Source organism: Mirounga angustirostris, unplaced genomic scaffold (assembly GCF_029215605.1).
Source record: "Mirounga angustirostris isolate CCGP_5_RB_7025 unplaced genomic scaffold, mMirAng1.0.hap1 SCAF_10, whole genome shotgun sequence".
Classification (NCBI taxonomy): Eukaryota; Metazoa; Chordata; class Mammalia; order Carnivora; family Phocidae; genus Mirounga; species Mirounga angustirostris.
The window spans coordinates 120305478-120330440 of NW_026991718.1; the positions used below are offsets into that span (position 1 = coordinate 120305478).

Below are 24963 nucleotides of genomic sequence, written 5' to 3' on the forward strand. Positions count from 1 at the left end.
TCTTGATTTCGACTCAGGTCATGATCTCAGGGTCGTGAGACTGAGTCCCATGTCCGGCTTTGCACTGGGGTGGAGCCTGCTTGAGATCTTGAGATTCTCTCTCACCCCCTGCCTGGGCTCCTCTTCCCCACACTCTCCCCGCCCCCACTCATGTGCACTATCTCTCTAAAAAGATAAATAAAGAAGACTCCAAAGCAGTAATCCAAATGTATACCTAGAGATCAAGAACTTGAAACTCTTTGAACAAAGTCAAACAAAAGAGCCCAAAGCACCATGTTGCAAAATGTTAGGCCCCCAGATCAGTGATACTTGTGTCATTTTCAGCTAAACAGAGGCCTGCCTCTGTCCTGCCAGGACATCTTCACTCACTCTGAGAACATAAGACCGTCCCTACAGCAAAATGGGAAATGGTGCTGGTTTTTAATGAAAACCAATGGAAGACAATACATTAATTCATGCCATAAACAAAGCCAACAGACTGCTACATTAAAAATTGTGCTATTCCTGCAGCCCTATCCATGATCTTTAAGGAACCTACTATGAGTGTATAAACAACATGGGACACCCCTACTGTCTCTCATGCTTCAAGAGTCACTGCCTATATGACTAACAATCTCCTGCCTGAAAACCTAAAACCTGGCAAATATATTTAATAAAATTACGGTACAATTAGAAAAGACTCTGTGTCTGGACAGCACTTTAAAAAGCCACGATTCTACATATGCATCTTTATTTATTTTTTGCCCATTTTTTATTGTTATGTTAATCCCCATACATTACATCATTAGTTTTTGATGTAGTGTTCCATGATTCATTGTTTGTGCGTAACACCCAGTGCTCCATGCAGAACGTGCCCTCTTTAATACCCATCACCAGGCTAACCCATCCTCCCACCCCCCTCCCCTCTAGAACCCTCAGTTTGTTTTTAGCTATGTTTCTTTCTACTTGTCAATCACAAAATAATCTCCAGTCCTGCAGTGGATACTGATCAATATATTAGAGTCAATGCTATCCTTGATTTTTAGGGGTTTAAATATGAAGTACAAGTAGATGGGATGGAGGCAGGGAAGCATATACAACCCTGAATGAATAAAAGAAATCCTTTTAACAAATCAATTTTTAAATATTGGAAGGGGACAGGAGACAAGGCTCAATTTTTCAAGGGAGTCTTCGTGAATATTATTGAAAACAAAGATTACCTTTATAGAATGAAAAACCGTCCTCTAAGTAAGGTGATAAACCAACAATATGTTACCTAGGAAAAATCTCCATTAACCAGTCTAAAGTAATGAGAACTCCCAATGATCAGTGCTTTCTATTGAGAACTGGAAAACTGCAGTATTGCACTTAAAAGCTTAAATCTTTATAGGAAAAGACAAAAGCTTCAGAAGTCATACTGCAAGACATCATGCACGTTAGTCACAGCCACGAAGGGTCACAAGGCCTCCCTAAAACAGCTACCTTGCTGCTTGCAAAACCTTTTGTGACACAGATCTAAATTTATTTTCTGACCCCACTATTTTCTTAACATCAAATCAACTTTTAGATAAAAAGAGGTAAATATAAATGGGCAAGTAAGTGCCAACTTTTATTCTATGATTTGCTCAGTCTCATTTAAAGCTACAGGATAGTCTTGTCCTATCCTGTATTTTCTAAATGAGGGAGGGAAAAAAGCCACTCTTGTTGCCCCCACCCTAAAAGGGGGACCCTAAAGGATCTAGACTTGTGGTGTCAAATGCCAGTGCCACTATGTGACTAAATTTAAATTAACTAATATTAAATAAAATTTAAAATTCTGTTCCTCAGTCATACCAGCTACCTTTTAAGGGCTCAAAAGCCACATGTTATGACTAGTAGGTCCTGCACATATATAAGATATTTTTCATCATAGCACAAACTTCTACTGGACAGTGCTGACAATGTTTCTTAAATTTAAATGTGCACAAAAATCATCATTATAGCTTGCTAAACAAAAATTACCGGGTCCCCACCCCAGGTCATTTATTTCAGTCGGTCTGGAATGGGGCCCCAAAACATTCATTTCTAAACAAGCTGCAAGATAATGGTGATGTTACCTATCACCTTAAGTAGTGCTGCCTACAGGTGAGAACTACTTTTTGGGGGTTCCTGGCTGGCTCAGTCAGCAAAGCATGTGACTCTTTTTTTTTTTTTTTAGATTTTATTTATTTATTTATTTGAGAGAGAGTGTGAGTGAGCAAGAGAGAGAACATGAATGGGGGTGGTGGGGGGAGGCAGAGGGAGAGGGAGAAGCAGACTCCCCACTGAGCAGGGAGGCCGATGAGGGACTCGATCTTGGGACTCCAGGACCATGAACAGAGCAGAACGCAGAGGCTTAACCAACTGAGCCACCCAGGAGCCCCAAGTGTGCGACTCTTGATCTCGGGGTTGTAGGTTTGAGCCCCACGTTGGGTGCAGAGATTACTTAAAAATAAAATCTTAAAAAAACAAAACAAAAACACTACTTTTTGTTATTTCTCAATCCATCATGGACTAATACTTTTATAAAATAACTGAAAAATGAATTACCAGGAAAAATGAATTACCAGAAAAAAAACAAACACTATACTATAAACTCATATTTTTTATTATTAGACTCAACAGGCAAATCAATTTTTTTAAAAATGCTGTAAAAACATCTACATGTTTCAAGTTCTATACTTACCTCATCACAGACAGGTAACATACAGTCCACAGACCTGCACAGATCTGGATACTGAGTAGCCTTGATCTAGGAGAGCTTATTTCACATTTTAACAATTATCTCTCACTCTGCCACATGGTCAACAAAGATGGTGCCTTGAATTCTTCAGGCTAACCTACAGTTGAATTTAGACCGCTAACTTCCTAAGAGTTGTCATGCCAGAATATACAAATGAACATGAATAACGTCTTTGTGTTAAATTATATAAAATTTCTTTCAGTAAATAAAATCTATGATTTGCGCTAGCTACTGGACATAATCTTTCAAAGAATTTCTTAGAATACTGATGGCTTCCTTGAACCCAAAGTGAACAGTCCAAGCACACTTCTTTGCTCACATACACTTACGGGAAGGAACAACCAAACAGATCCCTTCATAGGAGTCAATGCCCTTCACCAAACTGCCTCAAGCTTAAGGTGTTTTCCTCCAGCTACATATCAAACCAAAGAAATGGATTTTTCTTCTATTCAACTTCTGGTCTGGCTCAACAAATGAACTTTTATGAGAAAATTTCCAGGATTTCTCAAGTTGGGCCACTTCCTAGAGACTACTTTTAGAATTTTCTTGTCACTCTAGAATTTTGTTTTACCAATTTGCTTGACTTTTACTTAAGCAAATTATAAAACAAGGCTCTGAGAATTTTAACATTTGATTCTCTTTTTCCTATGGTAACATCTGGTTTAACAGAACTTGACATATACGCATGTTATCTGTAAAATAAGCTCACATGCTCAACCAGACATTAAGAAAAAATTCAACCTGAAATTAACATTAACAGAAAAGTTGCAAGGTATCACATACAAAGTCTGGGGAATATAAAAATGGAGGGATTTTTTAATTGTTCCTCTTACAATGTTAGGAAAAAAACCTTTTTCCTCCTAACATATTGAATGAAGCTGTAACAGAATGAGTAAGTATTCAAAGCAAGAAAATGTCAGGAGCTTTTGCCATGGCCACCCCTCCAGTCCCATCTGCAGAGGCAGATGGTTGAGGCAGAGAGGCCCAGGACCCTCTAAGACTGTTTTGCAATTGCCCTCATGATTCCTGCTCCAACCCTTACTCTTTTATCAGTGCGCATGAGCAAGGGTATGGAACAGCTTCCCAAGTATAAACATAAGGCAGGGAAGAATTCTGGGGATAACCCTTTGCCTGGATGCTGCCCCGAGGGATGCAGAAGTACTTCACCATGCCCAGGCCAACTAACTGATCCAGACTGAGACCACAGTACCTCCTAAAGGGCAAAAAAAGCCCAACAAAGCCTCCAGGAAAAGATTTTGCTCATACAAAACAAATGTTTTTGAAATGACCTAAATCAATGATCTTTAATACTGTTTTTGCGTGTGGGTGGGAAGAGATGGTGGGGAGGAGAAGGGGGGATGGGAAAACATGGGGGGTAGAGGAAAGGAGGGTGGGAGTCACAGATCCCTTTGAGAATCATAAAAAGAATGGATTCACTTTCCATAAACGTGCACAAACAAAATTTTGTATACTATTTTGGGGAGTTCACAGACCAGAGCACACCTAGGGGTCCATGAATCCCAGGACAAAAAGCCTCAACCTAAACAGGTAGGAACTAAAGGCCAAGGTTACCACAGCAGTTAGACCTTCTTTTAACCTGAAGCCTGACCTTCTATATAAAGACAATCTTACAATTAAAAAGTATAGAGGGGCGCCTAGGTGGCTCAGTCGGTTAAGCATCTGCCTTAGGCTCAGGTCATGATCCCAGGATCCCGGGATCAAGCCCTTGTCGGGATCCCTGCTCAGCGGAAAGCCTGCGTCTCCCTCTCCCGCTCACCCAGCTTGGGTATCAAATAAACAAATAAAACCTTTTTTAAACAAATAATTAAATTTAAAAAAATTAAAAGTATAGAGATTCCAGGGGTGCCTGAGTGGCTCAGCTGACTGAGTGACTGACTCTTGATTTTGGTTCAGGGTATGATTTCAGGGTTGTGAGATGGAGCTGCGTGGGAGTCTGCTTGGGATTCTCTCCCTCTTGTGCCCAAACCCCTCACCCCACGTGCATGCGCGCTCTCTAATAAATCTTTTAAAAAAAAAAGTACAGAGATTCCAAAAATAAAATACTTTGGTCACATAATGTAGAAGAGATTTCAAAATATATTTAAAATTTACTGATAAAATAATATATTTGATCCATAAAATTAGATCAGTGATAGTCCCTACAAGAATCTTTAATAAAGGAGTAGAAAAATAGAAATCTCCCTTTACTTTTTTTAGAAAATTCAAACCCAACTTACATTTTGATTTGTGTCCTGAAGTTATCTTAAAATTCTACTTCCCAGTTTTCCCAAAATTTTCAAATACTTAGTAGGTTAAGTCTTCTGAAACAGCTAGTGGATAAAAGCACCACAGAATCTATTGAAATATCAGGTTTTCTCCCTTGCTAAAAATTTTAAGTCCTCCATTATGACTATAAAGAAAAAAGGTTCATCAACTTGGGGCACCTGGGTGGCTCAGTTGTTAAGCGTCTGCCTTCGGCTCAGGTCATGATCCCAGGATCCTGGGATGGAACCCTGCATCGGGCTCCCTGCTCGACAGGAGGCCTGCTTCTCCCTCTCCCACTCCCCCTGCTTGTGTTCCCTCTCTCACTGTGTCTCTCTCTGTCAAATAAATAAATAAAAATCTTTAAAAAAAAAAAATTCTACTTCCCAGTTTTCCCAAAATTTTCAAATACTGTCTTAGTAGGTTAAGTCTTCTGAAACAGCTAGTGGATAAAAGCACCACAGAATCTATTGAAATATCAGGTTTTCTCCCTTGCTAAAAATTTTAAGTCCTCCATTATGACTATAAAGAAAAAAGGTTCATCGACTTAAAAAAATGATTTCTCAGAATAGGAACTATTAATGTCATATACATTATGAAAGATTCTAAAGGTCTCAATGATGGCAAACAACAAAAAGAGTAAGTATGGGAGGATGTAAAGAATCACTATTACACACTATAAAAACCAAAGAATACAGGTACTACAAGCAAAAAGAAAACATTTTTCTCTGGATTTTATGCAAATAATTTAGTTCAGAAATGGGAACAGGGATGGATATTTTAAAATAACTCCATTTTACTACCTTCAGGACTTTTATGGAAGTAACAGAATTTCTCAAGAGGGTATCAACGCCTCCACAAAATGAACTAAAGAAAAGAACATTTTGGCAAGGAAAAAGTGACTGCATTCTCCCGCTGCACTTCATGGCTGTTAGTACCAGGCTAGGCTGAACTCTTAAGTGCCCTACAAGGACCTCTCTCTCCTACACTGTGGAGACAAGGGCGGGGAGGGGTTAAGGGTACCCTCACTGTATTCTAATTTGCCTCTTCAGTGACAAATTCTTGAAATGAAGAAGGAAAAATAGATGAGTGTGTAGAACAACTTAGGTCAGTTAACTTAGCCCCATACCACTAAAACATGACAGCACACTCCAGCTTTTAAAGAAATCTTTAGAGGGTAGTCGGTGAAAAGAGTATGTGCTTTGAATCCAGATGATCTGGGTTCAAATTCTGACTCCAACATTTACTAGCTTTATGGACTTAAATAAGCTACCTCACCTCTCTCAGCTTCAGTCCAGCCTCATGGAGTGACCATGAAAATGGGAGACATTTTTTCATCTCTGCAGCCCCAATGCCTGCCTGAGTGCTGGACACACACCAGGTATTTCAATGCTAGTTCTTTTTGCTTGTCTCACAAGTATGTCACATTCTATGGGGGGAAAAAAAACCCAAACCTGTTCTCTAGGAAACAGATATCTAAGCCCGAGCTATTATTTTATGTATTTCAAAGAGTTTTCAATATAATAACCTGGTACAGGAGAATGCAGGCAGTCCCACGGAATTCACTGCAGCTTTTCACCTGAATTAAACTAAAGCTTTGATTGAGGAATGGAAGTATAAAGTAAACCACCAAATATTTATTAAAAATAATACTATTTCAGGGCACCTGCATGGCTTAGTCAGTTAAGCGTCTGCCTTCGGCTCAGGTCATGATCTCAGGGTCCTGGGATGGAGCCCCGCATCGGGCTTCCTGATCAGTGGGGAGTCTGCTTCTTCCTCTCACTCTCCCTCTGTGCTCTCTCCCTCTCTCTCAAATAAATAAATAAAATCTTAAAAAAACCCACAAAACTATTTCTAACCTTGCTATACTGGGGGGGCGGGGAGACAAAGGGGATGGAAGGGAGTGAAAACATAGTCTCCTCAGTTGATTTACATGCAGTCATTGTTACATACCGAAAATATTTTTGCAGGCAGAATCCTTGAATCCTCTAACCTGTTCAGAAGGATTCAGAACAAGTTTGACTCCATTTGGCCATTACCAATACAAAGTCTTTCCATGAAAACTAAAAAACGTAGGCCTCTACAGTGAGAACCAAGCCTGAGAGCGTGGAACCCTTTTTCCTCATGGTTTAACACAGGAAGACATAACCACAATCTCCGCTTGGGGCAAAGCCATGCTTCCAAGAAAACCGAAAAACTTGTTTGAAACTTCTATAAATCAGAGAGATCTCTATGACACAGTGGCCCAAACGTCTGCTGTTTCTGGTAAGTTTTCTGTAACATAATGGCAAAAATCACAAATGAGATTTGGTCCCTAAAGAGAGATGATTCTGCTTGAGATCTTCTTCGGTATTTGAAATAGTTATAAGAAGAGTAAAACAGTAAATATAAAAAACTAACTGCCACAGGGTCACCCAGAAATACAGCAGTGTAATTTGTGGCTCTCCCATTTCACTCCAAACTGGTCTTTCAACTTCTTGTGTGGTTGGCATGAATACACTGATTAGTTCAGAGAACTTCCAACTATATCAATAAATTATAAAAATAATTATAAGGATAGAGAATATTAAAAAGTTGTGGTAAAAGTGATCACATTGAACGACTGCATGCTGTAACAACAGAAAAGCTAAATGTCAAAAAAAAAAAAAAGCAAAGACGGGTGCCTGGGTGGCTCAGTAGTTAAGCGACTGCCTTCTGCTCAGGTCCTGCTCCCAGGGTCCTGGGATCGAGCCCCACATCAGGCTTCCTGCTCAGCGGGAAGCCTGCTTCTCCCTCTCCCACTCCTCCTGCTTGTGTTCCCTCTCTCGTTTTGTCTCTCTCTGCCAAATAAATAAATAAAATCTTAAATAAATAAATAAATAGCAAAGAAATAACCGCAGTATAAAAGATGTGACTCCAGGCCTACTGTAATAGCACTAGGAGACACAAATAATTTCACAACAGATCTAGATTTATTTTGCCCATGGCCAGACTACAGCAAAAACAGTATCATATTCTGGTTACTATAAAGGAGATTCCAAAGTTAGCAAAAAGGAAAAAAAAAGTGGTAAAGGTTAGCTCTTAATAGTAGTCTATGAATGAAGAAAAAAGTTTAAATAATCCGTCACAATTCATCTAAGAGATCTGCCCTGGGACAGAAAGAAGTTCAAAATTAATCGTTTACCACTCCCCATTTTCCCAGGCCTTCCGTTACAGTCACGCATTGCTTATATGAAACCACCTGTTCTGGCTGGCATAAAGCATGGTACTTGAAGATTCGTGCCTAATCAGTTTTTCATACACAGATCTCAAACCTTCTTTGTCCTGCCAGAGTGCCACAAAGTTCACAAAAACTCTCTCCCTGAGGTTGCCAACATGATCTACCAATTTAGTTGATCAATAAACTACTGTATAGTGAGTGCACAGTCAGTGACTACGGATCCCCAGTAAGAAAGGCTGCTCACAATTAGCCTTGGGAGCATAGTACTGTGGTCTCTACCAGGGCTTTTCGAAGTACCACAAGCATATCCCCATAAAGTATGTCAAAACGGAGGGCCTAACGGGATTGTATTCCAATATGCCATTTGAGAAACAATAACTGAATCTCAGGCAATACTGCAGACATTCTGAAAATTATAAAAAATTTTAAAATGTGTATCTTCTCTGTTCGTCGATCTGTTACACCAGAAATGAGCAGTTTCGAAGGGGTGGGGAGTAAGGCACATACAACAGTTCAGAGATGCCTGGAGATGTCAAGGATTCACTAGAAACCTTGGCCAGATTACTAATGGTCCATAAACCCTAATTTGGAGAACACGGGCCTACAAGTTGAAAATTGAATTATATTGCCTTATTAGATCCCACACTACCGAAACCACAGTCACATCAGTCATAACTGGAACTAGGAATACTTTATGTACACAAATATAAGTGCCTGCTTATGTATTTTTAATGGGATCAAATAAAACTGAAGCTGCAAACTCAAATTTCAATTATCTCACTAGTGAGGGGATTTCCTAATAGCGTCTTTTTAAAAACCAAGTAGCTGCCAACCCTCTGCACATCTGACAAGCATGTCCCTGGAAATTTGGGAGCAGAAGACTCCCGTTACTTCTCAACAGTGAAGAAAATAAATACCCTAAAGGGGACAGATTACTTTTTTTTTTTTAAGCTCAAGCATGCAATCTAATAATGCACAAAACTTGGCTGCGGGGCTGCTGGACACCTCCAGGGTTCCAATTTTCGGGGCGAGTGCGCGCTAGTGCGTAAGAAGGGGGCGGAGGGGGAGCGCGCTCCGAGGACGCGCCGGGGCCCCCGCCCCCTCCCGGAGCAGCAGCCTGGCACCAGCCCACCCTCCTCCACCCCTGCAAACAGACGCAGGACGCCAATAGAGCAACTTCTCCGCGGGGGCGGCGGCGGAATAGCGGTCACCCCCGCCGCGCGCGGTGCGCGGCCCGGCCCGCCCGGGGGTCCCTCTACGGCCCGCCCCGGGGAGGGGGGGCCTCCGCACGCCCCGCCCCTGCCCGCCGGGCCAGGGGCCGGGGGCTGCCCGGACCCCCGCCCCTCCGCGCGGCCCGCAGCGGCGCACTCCCAAGGACGGCCGCCCGGCCCGAGCGCGGCCTGAGCGGGAGCGGGGGGCGGCGGAGGCCGGCTCTTCTCCTCAGGCCTCAGGCCGCCGCCTGCCCTCCGCCAGGCCGCCCGCCGCCTGCCCCGCTCGGACCCCGGCCGGGCCTCGGCGCCGCCGCAGCCCCTCATCCCGGCTCCATTCATAGGGGCACCCCAGCCCGGCCGGCGGGGCGGGGCCAGGGACCCGCGGACAAGGCCGGCCAGCGGAGGCCGGGGAGGAAAATAAAAAGTTAAGAGAAGAACTTACCTAAAATGGCTCCTGCAGCAGCCAAAATACAAACAGCTATTATTTGGTGAAGTTTAGCTCAGACACCCTGCAAGGACACCCTAACCCAGCTCGGGCCCACCTTCCCTGCAACGCCATTGGGCTTCGCCAGCCCAAAACACAGAGTCATTGGTCATCCCGGCTGCCGCTCAGGCGGAAGCCCATTTCAAGCTTGCTTGCAGGGGCGAGTGATGGGCTCGCTCCATTGTGCTCGTATTTGCATGGATGTGATCGCGGCGCTGATTGGCCGGTGCCGGTGCCGCCCCGCCCCCTGCCTCGCGCCCCCCGCCTTGGAGACGCCGATGCGCGCGGCCCCGCCCCCCGGGACAGAGCGGCGGGGCCAGGGGGGCGGGGCGGGGCCGGGGTCCTGGGGGCCGAGGGGGCGGGGCGGGGTCCTGCACGCCGCAGACCGCAGGCAGGGGGCGGGGACCTGGAGTGCGCGCGGGCGTGGAGGGGGGTTCAGCCCGCAGGTGGAGGTCTCGCAGGTAGCAGGCTAACGAGCTGGAAGACCCGGGGCTGGCGTCTCCCGGGGTGCGAGAGGATGTGGCTGGGGTCCCGCGACAGAGAGATGCTGCTTGGGCCAAGGTCCCGCAGACAGAAGCGAGGAGAGGCAAGGGTCCCGCAGGTCAGGAAAAGATGCCGAGAAGCCAAGCAAAGAGCCGAGGAGCTTCATTCTGTGTCTCCAGCCGCATCTCCTGCCGCTCCGCCGGGCTCCCTGGCACTCTTGACACACGACGGGCTTCTTCCCAATGCCCCCGTATTCCCCAGGAGTTTTCAGCCCCGGGGATCCTGCGGCGCCTTGATATACCTTGGAAAAATCAGGTGTCGAGCTATGGTGTATTTATGTTCAGGCCTATCTCCCCCACCATCCTTGTAGCATCCTCAAGGACAGGGCCCAGCATATGGTGAGATTCAACTAATTGTTTAACATTCTTTAATTCGTTCGTTAGCCGCTAATTTTTAAATATCCACTAAATGTCAGGCACTGATGTAAGAGAGGGGATACAGCAGTCAATAGGACAAAGGCCTGGCTCTCGTGGAATAGGCATGCTAAGGGGAAAGAAAGACAATAAATAAATACAAGGGGCAGGTAGTGAAAAATGCTATAAAGAAAATATATGGAGGGCGCCTGGGTGGCTCAGTTGGTTAAGCGACTGCCTTCGGCTCAGGTCATGATCCTGGAGTCCTGGGATCAAGTCCCGCATCGGGCTCCCTGCTCGGCAGGGAGTCTGCTTCTCCCTCTGACCCTCCTCCCTCTCATGCTCTCTGTCTCTCATTCTCTCTGTCTCAAATAAATAAATAAAATCTTTAAAAAAAAAAAAAGAAAAGAAAATATATGGAGCAAGAGAGGGAGAGTTATCCACCTGCCTGGCCCAGTAAGCTATGCCATCCCCGTTACTGGCCTCCTCCCCAGGTGGTGATAGTCACCTGTCCCCCTCCCTCCCTGCTTGCCCCTATTGTGGGTGTTTCTTTAGCACCCACTAAAAAAAAAAAATGGCAGATTCTGACTGTAGAGGCTCATTTTACCTCAAAGTAGGAATGATCTGAGTCCTGCTGATTCCAAGAGCAGTTTGTTGGATACATTTAAGATGAACATGGCTTGACTTTGTCAGGAATAGCTGTAATAATGTAGCCAAGCCTTACTGTACCCCCAGAGAGAGGATATTTTTACTTTCTTTGAAGCCCCAGTGTTCCTGTGGTTTTCATCCTGCGACCCTATCTCCTTTCTGAGGACCACTTCTTGACTTCTTGGCAGAAACCAGAGACACCAGAGATTTCTCCAGTTTGAAAATACAGAGAAAGGCCCCGTCTACCTTACTTGTGTACACTTCTCTCATTTGCCTCAAGGCTGGCCAAGATGCCTCATGGTCAGAAGAGCTTCCTCTTCTTTCTTGAAAATATATTTATTAAGCACCAACTGTGTTCCAGATATTGTTCTAGACAGAAAGGCAGACAATATCCCTGTCCTCAGGAAGCTCATAATCTAGTTGGGATCAAGATGGAAATTTACACATTGGTCCTGAGGATCTCCAATCCTGCCAAGCTGTTGGTGCGTGAGTATGGAGAGAGATGCTTGTTCCCTTTGTCTCAAACGGACAGCATGCTTGCCCTCCTTAGCCAGCTGCTACAGAGGCTGAGGCAGGACCAGGCAATTGGTGGCCACAACCCCTTCAGTCCAACACAGGATCAAGGGTCTAAAACTCTCAAGAGGGCTGATGAGGCTCAGGTCTCTGCACTTTAGTTTCTGAAAAGGGGCTGGGCACAGATTTATATCAGAGACGGACTTGGTGAGTCCTACATGGGAGTCAAGTGGCCCTCCCTTTACAAAATCATGTCCCTCACTCACAACATTTGAAAAACATAAATGAGGTGGGGAAGAATGGAGCTCCAGACAGAGGGAGCAACATACATATGCCAAGGCACCGAAGCAAAAGACAGCAATGAGAGGTGCGGGAGGGGGAAGGAGACAAACTCTTCAGACAGTAATTCCTGTTCTTAAACTTGAGAAAAGTCTGTAGCACATAAGAAGTCAAACAGAGATACAGATGTTATGTTACCAAACAAGAAATCAATAGGAGTACACAACTGATCCACAAATGAATGGTACAGGTAGAAGCAAAGGAAAGGTCTGGAGGCTACCCTCAGGAGAGGCAGTGGGCTTGACCTTCATAGAGTCAGGTCTGCAGAACTGAACAGGGCTAGTGGAATCTGACCCTTAAAACACTTGTGCAGTGGGGTACCTGGCTGGTTCAGTCAGTAGAGCATGCGACTTTTGATCTCAGGGGCATGAGTTTGAGCCTCATGTTGGGTATAGAGATTACTTAAATAAATAAATAAATCTTTAGAAAGGGGAAGAAAACTTCTCCAGCATCCAGGGAGCTGCAGATAGGCACTGGAGGGGAAACAGACCGCTAAGTGGCTTTTAGCTGTAATCATCCATGGGGATGTCTTAGCCTCTAGGACACAGAGCTTGACTCTATAGGGCAGAAGCAGGAGGCAAAAGATACAGATGGTATCTGGCCTCTACTTCTTCATCTGGCCTCTACTATGTGCTGATGGCTTCAGCTCAAGGGATTATCCTCTGAGAAGCCACATGACATGAGGCATAGCATAGCCTATGGGAGAGGAAAAGGAAGGAAATTTATCCACCAGCTTACCTCCCATTGGATAAAGATCCACTTCAGTTGTTCATGCACGGGTGCCAAGTGGGGCTTTGTGGTGTCCCCAAACTCAATGTCAAGAGGCTTACAGCAGGGTCATGAGGCAAAGATTTATCAGGATACAGCTCGTGAAGTCAAATGGAGCCCCTCCAGAGCCGGACACCATAGCAGCTGCTGGGACAAGAGATGGTTGGCACTAAGAGGCCCTGAAGGTCTGTTTCAGAGGTGACAGCAATGATGCACAACTTTCTGGACAGTATAGTATGTCCATATTTACAGAGGGCCCTAGAAGAGCAATTCTTAGGAGCTCTAAACGGGAGCCACAGAAGGGCTCCCAGCAGTTCTAGAACTTTCTGATAGTAACTCCATAAATACAGGTTACATCCTGCCTGACCATGTTCTTTCTTGCCTTCCTGCCTCTGTTGACTTGTCTGTTTCCTCCATTAGACCATGAGCTTCTTTATTGTTCTTGTTTATATATCTGTGTCACAGAAAAGGCTATTTGCACCAGCCCATTTCATTTTCGTCCTAGGCTCATAGCAAAACCACATTTATCAGTAATCAGGCCCATGTGACTAAATTCTGGATAATTTCCATCTGGACAGAAGTGATAGATATATCTCATTTCTAGGCATCCCCCAAAACCTCCTATGTGAGCCTCCAAACTCTTCTCCTTTCCTCATCTGCTGGCCAGATGCAAAACTATCCAGTGGAGGACTTAGAGGCCCCCAAAAGTGGCAATGGAACGAGCCAGGGTCCCTGACTGACTGCATGGAGCAGAACCCCTGTGCTTACCCGCAATGGACCATGCCGAGAGTGAGAAATGAACTATCTTAATGCCAAGTCACTGAAATGGGAGGATTGTTTGTTATGGCCATTAGCAGACTCTGACTAATACAGAACTTGTCTAACTTCATTTGATCTGATATCCCTCCAGGGCAGGGATTATGTTTATTTGGCTTTGGAACCCAAGTGCTAGTGTGTTGCCTGATACATAGTAGGAATTGCTCAAAGCATGAATGGAGTTCATACGTCAGCCTGGTCTTAAAGGATCAGAGGTGGAATACCAGTCAAGGTGGCGGGTAGAAAGTGTTCCACTCACAGTGGTGTAGCATATGCAGAGTCAAAGAGACCAGGGAGAACATGCACAGTTCTCAACAGTGCAAATTGTTTGTGATGTGAAAAGGAGATTGCTAGGATGAGGCTAGAGAGAAGGCAAGGGCCAAATCACAAAAGGTCTTATTCATTACATAAAGGAGTTTGAACTTTATCCTATAGGAATTGTTCAAGGATTTTATTTTTTTTTTTTTAAGATTTTATTTATTTATTTGAGAGAGAGAATGAGACAGAGAGAGAGAGCGTGAGAAGGGGGAGGATCAGAGGGAGAAGCAGACTCCCTGCTCAGCAGGGAGCCGGATGTGGGACTCGATCCTGGGACTCCAGGATCATGACCTGAGCCGAAGGCAGTTGCTTAACCAACTGAGCCACCCAGGCACCCTGTACAAGGATTTTAAACAGGTATGTTATATCATCAACTTTATGTTTAAAATAGGTCAGCCTAGAAGTATGAATTAGAAAGGAAGAAGCAAAAATGTAAATTTTTTAAAGCAACATTTCCCATTGCCCCTAAATCATTCATCCCATGAGATGATCCAATAAAAATAAGTTTCAGGGGACACCTGGCTGGCTCAGCTGGCTGGTAAAGCATGCAACTCTTGATCTTGGGGTTTTGAGTTCGAGTCCCATGTTGGGCATGGAGCCTATTTAAAAAAAATAAAAGATTAAAAAAAAAAAGAGGTTTTGGGGTCAAGTTGGTTTAGGAAGTTGTGCATACTCTAGCCCATCTTAGAGGTTGCCATTGCTCATTAGCATATTAAAAACTGAGAGGTCTTGCATTAATGAAATTGGTTAAACTTTAATAATTCTCAAAATTATTTGACCACAGAACCCTCTTTTCATTTAATACCTATTAAAACTGGTATTGGGATTCGATTTGGCTACATATAACAGAAAAAAAGGTATAATAAAATTGAAATTTATTTTTGTTCTGCATAAAAGAAATATGGGAAGCAGGCAGTTCAAGAATGGCATAGCAGTTGTATGGGATTGTCAGGAATCCAAGCTTTAATATTTTTGCTCCACCATCTTTGCTTTCATTTCCAAGGTCCAAGATGTCTGCTTGAGTACCAGTCCACATTTCCTTGGAAGGAAAATTGAGGTTCTGGGGAACCTGGGTGGCTCAGTCAGTTAAGCGTCTGCCTTCGGCTCAGGTCATGATCCCATGGTCCTGGGATGGAGTGGGGAGCCTGCTTCTCCCTCTCTCTCTGCCCCTCCCCACCACTTGTGCTCTCTCTATCATAGATAAATAAAATCTTTTAGAAAAAATTGAGGTTCTCTTACTAAAGAGTCAAGAGACTCAACTAGTAGTCTCTGGCACAATGCCCCACAGAGATAATATTCCATAGAACATAAGTTGGGATAAAATGACTAAGGAGATTGGATTTTTTTAAAACATTAACAGCTTTATTGAGACACAATTCACATGCCATACAGTTCACCACTGCAAATGTATAGTTTGATGATTTTTAGTAAATTTATACAGTTGTGCAACTATTATCACAATCCAATTTTAGAACATTTCCATCACCTCTAAAAGTTCCTTTCTTCCCATATACAGACAATCCCTACTCCCACCCTCCAGGCCCAGGCAACCATGGAACTGCTTTCTTCTTTGTAATTTTTCCTTTTCTAGAAATTTCACACATATGGAATAGTATAATATGTAGTCTTTTGTGTCTGGCTTATTTCACTTAACATAGTATCTTTGTGGTTTATCCAGGTTGTAGAATGCATTGTTCTTTTTTTATTGCTGAATGGTATTCCATTGTATGGATATGCCACCTTTTGTTTATCCACTCACCGGCTTATGGACCTTTGGATTGGTGCCGCTTTGGGGCCATGATGAATATCACTACTAGGAACATTCACATACAAGTCTTTGTGTGGACGTATGTTTTCATTTCTCTTGGGAAGATACTTAAGGAGATTGATGTTTAAAATGGAAGACATTCACTGAAAGAAAATTTACTGAATGCCTAGCTCTGACTTTCATAGCATTGTATTAGGTGCCAGGGATAAAATGATGAATAAAATGCAGCACAAATTCAGCCCTTGTGGAGCATGTACAGTCTATGGAAGTGACAGGCATTAGTCAAATAATCGTGCCAACAAATGTAACATCACAGCAGTGGTAAGTGTCATAAAGGAGTGGTACATGGTGCCATGAGAGCCTATGCTGGAACGATCTGCCTCAGTCAAGGTCAGGAAAGCAGAAGTGTGCCAAGACTTCTCACCCCAATGAATTTTGTCTTTCAGAGTAATATCCTATGAGGCCATGTGCTTATTTCCAATAATGCTGCCCTTGCATACAATTCCAAGGCAGTTTATAGGTGTGCTAGTCCTGGGCCTGTTTGTCCTCAAATAAAGTCCTTATGTTTTAACCTCTCAGAGTTTTTTGTTTTCTGATTAGACCATGAATAACATAACAAGTCACATAAGAAAATCAACTGCATTCCTTTAGAATCACATCTCACTGCCAAAAATGGAATTCCCCTTCTGGGTCAAGGACCTTATTCCCCAGAGCTGGGGGAGAGGTGTTCGTGGCAGTTTGCAGAAATAAAGTTCCAGATTTCATCTGTAAAAGGAGAGTGGACAATGTCAAGTCTCTTCTCCCTTATAGCTCAAAAATCATGTGTCTGTGGCTTGCCACTGAGGAGATCCCCAACAGTGACCCATGGTGTGTGGAGGTAACTTCCAAAGAAGAAATAAAAGAATGTGTGTAGCCAATGGCAGTGCCCTGGCCTGCCAAAAGCACCTTTTCCCAGGACAAAACTGGGTAAGACTAGTTAAGCCCACGGGCTTTGGAGGCCAACACAGGCTTTGGAGGCCAACAGATCTCGTTCAAATCCCAGATTTACCACCAGTGAAGTTTTTTTGATCCCGATAACAGGGTTGTTGTATGGATTAAATGATTCATTCAAACTACTTAGCACATGAAAACTGCTCGACAAATTGTTAATTACTCCATTATTACATCCTTTCCTCTGGCCCTCATTTCCCCCTGTCCTGTGTAGACCTTCCCCCTTCTGTTGACTCACTCTTTTTTTTTTTTTTAAGACTTTATTTATTTGACAGAGACACAGTGAGAGAGAGGGAACACAAGCAAGGGGAGTGGGAGAGGGAGAAGCAGGCCTCCCGCGGAGCAGAGAGCCCGATGCGGGGCTCGATCCCAGGACCCTGGGATCATGACCGGAGCCGAAGGCAGATGCTCAACGACTGAGCCACCCGGGCGCCCCTCACTCTTTTTTGAAACATACTAATTCTTCCACTGATTCGACTGAAGTCAATCTCCGTTCTTCTTGCCTTTGGCCTGAGGGAACTTTTGTCTTTTTTTTTTTAATCATTTGGTTTTTTTTTTAAGATTTTATTTATTTATTTGACACAGAGAGAGAGAGAGCACAAGCGGGGGTGGGGGGGTTGGCAGAGGGAGAAGCAGGCTCCCCATTGAGCAGGGAGCCTAATGCGGGGCTCCCAGGGTCCTGAAATCATGACCTGAGCCACCTTTTGTCTTTTAAAGTGAGTTCTGGTAATATATGGCTTCCATCCCTTATGATTTAATCTGACTGATTTAACTCTTAAAGTGCTGCAGAGCTCTCTCACGCATGTCTAAACACTACTACTGTTTTTATTTTTTTTTTAATCTGAGTTTATACATATGACTGCTCACTTTTAGTAACTATGATTTATAAAAAGTCATACCTCACATGTTCTTGGGCAGGATTTTTTTTTTTTAAAACACCAGTCACCCTACCCTGAAACAGTTCCATAAATCCTTCATTCTCACTCAGCAGTGTACTTTCCTGCACCGACAGTTAGATAATTTTAGCCGTAAAAACGTGCTTAAGCCGAGGTTCTTCACCAAGCCTCAAGGTGTGGTGGAATCCTTGTCCTTGTGAACACAATTCTACCATCAGCGTAACTGACCAACTCAGAGACGACCACCTGCAAATTAACAATAAAAGAAGCAGCACTGTTTTACCCTCTAGGAAGAAAGCACTACAGTTTTTAAATTTAATCAGTTTCCGTGTTTTTGCTGAGGAAAAGCATGGTAGGCATTCTTATATTGTCCCCTCCTGTCCTCAACAGCTCCAACTGGGAATGGCTCGCAGCGTGAAAACTGTTTGCCATCTCTGGACATCGACTTTCTAGATTATCTGTAAAATGGGGATATACCCTGTCTAGGCAATTTCTCAGAGTTGTTGTAAGGATCAAATGAGATGTAGCATGTGAAAGAGCTTTGGCATAAACCTAAGAATTATTGTTGAGGATTTCAAGTAGTGTTTTATACAAGATGTTAAAGTATAAACACTTTATGTATAATTTGCTCATGTCTTGGTGATGGCCAGAGCTCCTATTCATAAACCAGTGACCTCCCAGTGTTGGAATGTCAGTGCCTTCAAAATCTTTTGATTCAGGGCCCTAGAATCTCCCAACTGCTAAGAAGTGATATCTTCCCAGACCAGACTGCCAGTCAGTCTTAGAGAATTGCTAGAGCACTGCCCCTCTTCATTCATTTCTGAAATATTCTTTTGGCCAAGGCTCTGATAGCAGCACAATTTCCATTAAGTCTTCCTTGAATGGTTTTGAAAAAGTGTAGACTGTGCCCCCAAAGGGCCAGTTTTGAGCTCCATGAAGACGTACCAGCGCTTCTGCTCGCTCAACGAATTCAGGGTATCTGCGGGACAGGAGCTGGCACAAATCTACCAAGATTTGCTCAAACAGTTTCATTCCAGTTTAAACTTGTGCCCATGATGGATTTTTTACCTTAAAACTCTATAGGAATCTGGCAGTCATTCAGTCGTTGTCTTCAGTGGTTGTGTCTTGACAGGGCCGATGATGAGGTACATGGCAAGTGTCTTGCCTCTAATGAAATACCTTTTAGAAAACAAATAAATGGGAGTGGGTATTCTTATAATAGTGTCACTCCTATTTATTTGTATTCTGAAGTGCTCTCCTGAGCCACACAGCAGGGGGTGGTATTTTAGCTGAGTGCTGGGAATGTCACAGAGCCAACAGTCTACCTTATCTGTGGCTCAGCCAGTGGTGAGAGACCATCACCAGCCTGACAACTGTAAACTATGGTGGCATTTGTGGATGAGTGGTGACATGGCAGTTACTGCCACTATGCTTCAGTAATACGTGCCTTCTCACCTTATTAGTAGTATCTTCGGGGGAAACAAAACTTGTTAAAAATAAAGTGCACCATATTTATTTAGTTTGTCCTTATCTAATGGCAATTTCTGAGATTTTTAAATGACTTTTTCTCATATTTTCAAAATTTTTTTTAAGATTTATTTATTTATTTTAGAGAGAAAGAGAGCACGAGCAGGGGGAGGGCAGAGAGGGAGAAAAGCAGACTGCCCATTGAGCATGGAGCCTGACACGGGGCTCAACCCAACAACCCCAAGATCATGACCTAAGCCGAAATCAAGAGTTGGACACTCAATCAACTGAGCCACCCAGGCGCCCCTCAAAATGCTTTTTTGACCATCATATTACAAGTGTTTTCAGTATTATTTGTCCTACTTCCCTGTGGGGAAAAAAATCAACCTAGATTGTGAAGAGTATAACTTTCATTCAAACCTCCTTATTGGGAGCAGGGATAGTAGAGCAGAAAAAACATTGAGATATGCAGCTCTAATCCAGAACCTTCCCAATGCACACACTCACATACTGCAGGTTTGTTTATTCTCTTCACTCCTGGGCATAACCAGGAGAAGGGCAGATCAGGGTCAATACAGAGTCAACACAGGCAGGGTTCCATAAACTAAGATTACAGGAAGACCCATTGGCATACAGCCAGTACAAATTACTACAGGCAAAACTGAGAGAGTCTTAGGATCCAGGAACTCCAAGTCATTTGGAGTTGGGATCAGAAAAAGAGGTGGTTGAGAATAAATTACCAGGTAGGATGACCTGTTTTGGTCATTAGGTCCAAATTTTGATGTGTGTGTGTATGTGCGCACGTGTGTTTGGGGTCTTGAAAGGGTACTATGTTAATTAAAAGGTCAGAGGCAAGGTAGAAAAGGGTAGCTCATGAATGATTAGATGGATGGTTAGATAGGTGGATAAATTGATGCATGAATTATTGGTAGATGAATGGATGTTGAATGGATAAATGGAAATAATGAAATTAGAATGGATTGCTGATATGACAGATGAATGGGTGGTGAGCAAGTGAATGATTGGTTGGATGAATGGATAAATAAATGGACAATTTGATGGTTGGATGGATGGATGGGGAACTTGATAGATGATAGACAGATATATAGATACGTAGGTACATAAATAGATGAGTGAGTGGATGACCAAATTAATGGATTGGTAGATGAACACAAAGATGAACTAATGTATGAACTGGATGGATTAAAACATAAAAGGATGAATGGTATGGTAAGCAGAATAATGGCCCCCAAAATGTCTATGTCTTAATTCCTAAAAATTTGTGAATATCTTAGATTACATGGCAAAGGGGAATTAAATTAGCTAATCAACTGACTTTGAGATAGGAAGATTATCCTGGATTATCTGGATGGACCCAATGTAATCACAAGTATCTTTATAAGAGGAAGGCAGAAGGGACACAGAGAGAGCTTTGAAGATGCACATAGATAGTGATTTTAAACTCTGAAGATTTGAAAATTTGAAGGTGCATGTACATGCTGGTTTTAAACTTGGAGGAAGGAGACAATAGATCAGGAATGCAGGTGGGCTCTAGCAGCTGGAAAAGGTAAGAAAACCAACTCTCCCAAAAGGACTACAACTCTACCAACATTTTAAGTTTAACCCTTAAGACCCATTTTGGACTTCTGAATTCTAGAACTACAGATCTTCCTTAACTTAGAACGGGGTTACATCTTGATAAACCCATCGTTAAGTTGAAAATACCCTAGGTCAAAAATGCATTTAATACACCTAACCTACTGAACATCCTAGCTTAGCCTCTCCTACCTTAAACATGCTCAGAACACTTACATTAGCCTATAGTTGGGCAAAACCATCTAACACAAAGCCTATTTTATAATAAATGTTGAATATCTCATGGAATTTATGAATTTGTACTGAAAGTGAAAAACAGAATGGTTGTATGGGTGCAGAGTGGTTGTAAGTGTATTGGTTGTTGTACCCAGCTGACTGGGAGCTGTGCTCACTGCTGCTACCCAGCATCATGAGAGAGGGTAGTATAACATATGGCTAGCCAGGAAAAGATCAAAATTCACAATTCAAAGTATGGTTTCTACTGAATGCATATTGCTTTTGCACCATTGTAAAATTGGAAAATCTTAAGTTGAACCATCATAAGTTGGAGACAATCTGTATAAGATGGTCTGTGTTGTTTTAAGCCACTAAGATTGTGGTAACTGGTCACAGCAGCAATAGAAATGGATGAATACATCAGTGGGTAAATAAATGGATGGAAGATGGATGAATACTTGGATGATTAAATGAATGGATGATAAATGGATGAATACACGGTTGGATGGATGGATGAATGAGTGGAAGAATGGGTGAATGGATACATAAATAAATGGTTGGTTGGTTGGAAGGAGGGTAAAAGAAGACTTGTTTCTCCACTCATTACACTTCGGACACCAAATGTCTGCAGTTTTTCCTCACATTAAACAATTCTGACACTACCTGAAGTTAGCCCAGATCCCATAAGTTAAGGGCTTATCCCCACAAGACTGCCCCCCAATTCAGATACCAATCACAAGTAGTGGGTTCCCAGGCTACCCACACTCCTGTCCAACTTAGCTATAAATTGGAGCTTCCCACAAGCCCCTGCTCAGGTTGGAGAATTTGCTATAATGGCTTATAAAACTCAGGGAAATGCTTTACCCACATTTACCAGTTTGTAAAGGATACAAATGAATAGCCAGATGAAGAGGAACATAGGGCAAGTTCTGGAAGGTTCTCAAGCACAGAAACTCTGTCCCTGTGGTGGTTGGGGTGTCTACCCTTCCAGTACATCGATGGATTCACCAACCCAGAGCCTGTCTAAACCCTGGGGCGCCTGGGTGGCTCAGTCGTTAAGCGTGTGCCTTCGGCTCAGGTCATGATCTCAGGGTCCTGGGATGGAGCCCCACATTGGGCTCCCAGCTCAAGGGGAAGCCTGCTTCTCCCTCTCCCACTCCCCTGCTTGTGTTCCCTCTCTTGTTGCGTCTCTCTCTGTCAAATAAATAAACAAAATCTTTAAAAAAATAAATAAATAAATAAACCTCATGCTTTAGGGATTTTTATGGAAGTTTCATCATATAGGCATGATTAATTATTAACTCAATCTCCAGCCCCTCTCCTCTCCTCAGAAAATGGGGAGAGGTGAGGCCAGAAGTTTCGAGCATCCAATTATGGCTTGATCTATCTGGTGACACGTCCCCATCCTGAAGCTATTCAGGAGCCCACCAAGAGTCACATCATTAGAACAAATGGTAATCTTATCACCCAGCAAATTCCAAGGGATTTGGGACCTCTGTGAAAGACAATTCTATCACCCCCATCACTCAGGAAATTATAAGGGTTTTCAGAGCTCTGTGTCAGGAACTGGGGTTAGAGATGAAACATATTTCTTATTATGTTGCAGAGGGATAAATGAATAAATGGATACATGAATGGATAAATAAATAGATGGATATGTGGATAAATGGCTGGATGAATAGTAGGTGGATGATAGGTAAATGGATATATAAACACATGGAGAGATAAAATGTGTCTAGATGTATAGATACATGGACTGATGGATGGTAGTCTGGTGGATGGGTAGACAGACACATGGATTGATAATTGGTATGATGGATGATTAAATGGATATATAAATAGGTAATGAACGAACAGATAAATAGATACTTGGTTGGAGATCTGATTGGATAGATGGATCCTTGCATGTATGCATGAATAAATGAAACGTATATTATGTTTAAAAACAGAAGCATGAAGTTCACCCTGAAATGTGGACTTGTTGACCATTAGGGAAGTTTCCAGTAAGGAAAGGAGACGTCCAGATAGAATGTAAAATGTGTGCAAAGCCCTGATCGTGCACTAAGCCTCCCTCCTCCAGGATGAACCATTTAAAACAAGGGAACTTTGCACTTAATGATTCCTTTATCTGGAATATAATACTCTTCCTTCAAGTAATTAACTCTACTTATTCCCTGCGTCACTGCACAGGCATTCTTTCTCAGGGAAGCCGTACCTTATAGTATTGTGTACCTTTCATAATAAGTACTTGTTAAAGTTTCAATTTTACACTAATCTGATATACGATCATGTGATTAGTATCTGTCTCCCCCCACCAGACTCTAGCTCTAAAGAGCAGGAATCAAAGTATTTTGGCATACCATTTGGTCCCCATCATTTAAGTCATGTCTGGCAACAGACAGTGTGCTTTTTGTAAGTGTTTTTTTGAATGCATTGAAACCTTCCTGTGGCTTTCTCACTCAAATCATCAGGAAAGATCTTGATGGGTTGCTGGGGCATTACTGGTACCATGGTGATTAAGTCTCGATTTACTGATGTAAGACTGACAAGGAGAGTGCTCCTCCAAAAGGGGGAGCCATCCCCTTGAACCCAGTGTCCCCACCATCCTAGAGAGACCAGGGTCCCTGTCTCAGGCCCCGCCCAACCATCTCTTTGCCTTAACTCAGACTCTCAGCTGTGCTGGAACCAGCAGCCCCTCTGACTGGGTGAGGCCCTCCAGCCATCCTCACCCCCATCGGGACCCACTCCAGCCACCTGCTCCTGCCCTGCTCCAAGTGGGCAGGACTCAGACTCAGAGACCACAGCACTTACTAACAGCTAGCACAAACTCCTCTGTCACTGTGATCATCCTTTTCTCCCGTCCCCTGTCAGTTTCACTTTGATCTCCTCAGTTCTCTGCTAGGCTTCAGTTTGAGTTTTGTGATCTATTCTTCCTTTCCGTACCCAGCACACCAAGGGTGATGAGAGAACTGCACTCAAATCCCAGCTCTGCGTGAACTAGCTGTGTGCCCTTGAGCAAGTTACTTAACCTTTCTGAGCCTGTTTGCTAATCCACGAAATGGATGCAATAAATCTATGTTCCAGGGTGGCTGTAGAGATTAAACAAGAGGATATAAAGGGTGGATCTAGCACGGTGACTGTCAATAGTAAGTGATAATCAATTATTAATTTCCCTTCTTTCTTTCCAGGTTTCTCTCTCTTGTTTCTTCCTGTGGCACAATGCTGTCTCCCTTTCTGTTTTCCACTGTTCTGTCTACAGAACGTTTTCTAACTCTCATAAAAATAGCACTACATAAAACAAAATTGCACAGTATTTTTATATCTTCCGAATAACTCAATTCATTTATAGGCTGGTCCATTTTAGTTATCTGAACATTACTAAGCCACCTGGAACTGGTAAAGGTCTATATTCAGTCAGAAAATGAAGAGCTAAATCAATACTTTAAAAAAAACACACCAAGAGAAAGACATTTTCCTGGAGGCCCACGGCCTCATATGGAATGTGTCAGCCTATGGCTGCTTCTTCTGGCTGGAAGACAATGCACAAGAAATCCTTTATATTTTAAATTCGACACAGCAGCCATGACGATAGTGGAAGAATGGATGCCCATACTTCCCGGGAAGAAGGATTTGGCAGGAGTTCCCTATGTGTTACCCACAGGGTGCTCAGATGTGTCTGTAAGTGCTGGAGATTTGACAATTCAGAAAGAAATGAAGAACTTAGTGGGGAAAAATGTTATCAATTTATTTTTGGTATAGTTAGTGGAATAATTAGGTAACAGTGAAGATCTCTAAGCTAAAGGGAGATTTCAAGACAGGATCATAATCAACTATGA

The 24963-nt window shown here is 43.1% G+C and overlaps 1 protein-coding gene across 1 annotated transcript in view; it reads right to left on the reverse strand.

Annotated features, from left to right (window-relative positions):
- CHD6 (chromodomain helicase DNA binding protein 6) overlaps nucleotides 1–9978 on the reverse strand; it is a 196546-nt gene extending 186568 nt beyond the window's left edge. Inside the window, exon 1 of the mRNA XM_064573191.1 lies at nucleotides 9855–9978. The gene's annotated coding sequence lies outside the window, so the exon portion shown is untranslated. The remainder of the gene's footprint in view (nucleotides 1–9854) is intronic.
- Nucleotides 9979–24963: the final 14985 nt, after the last annotated feature.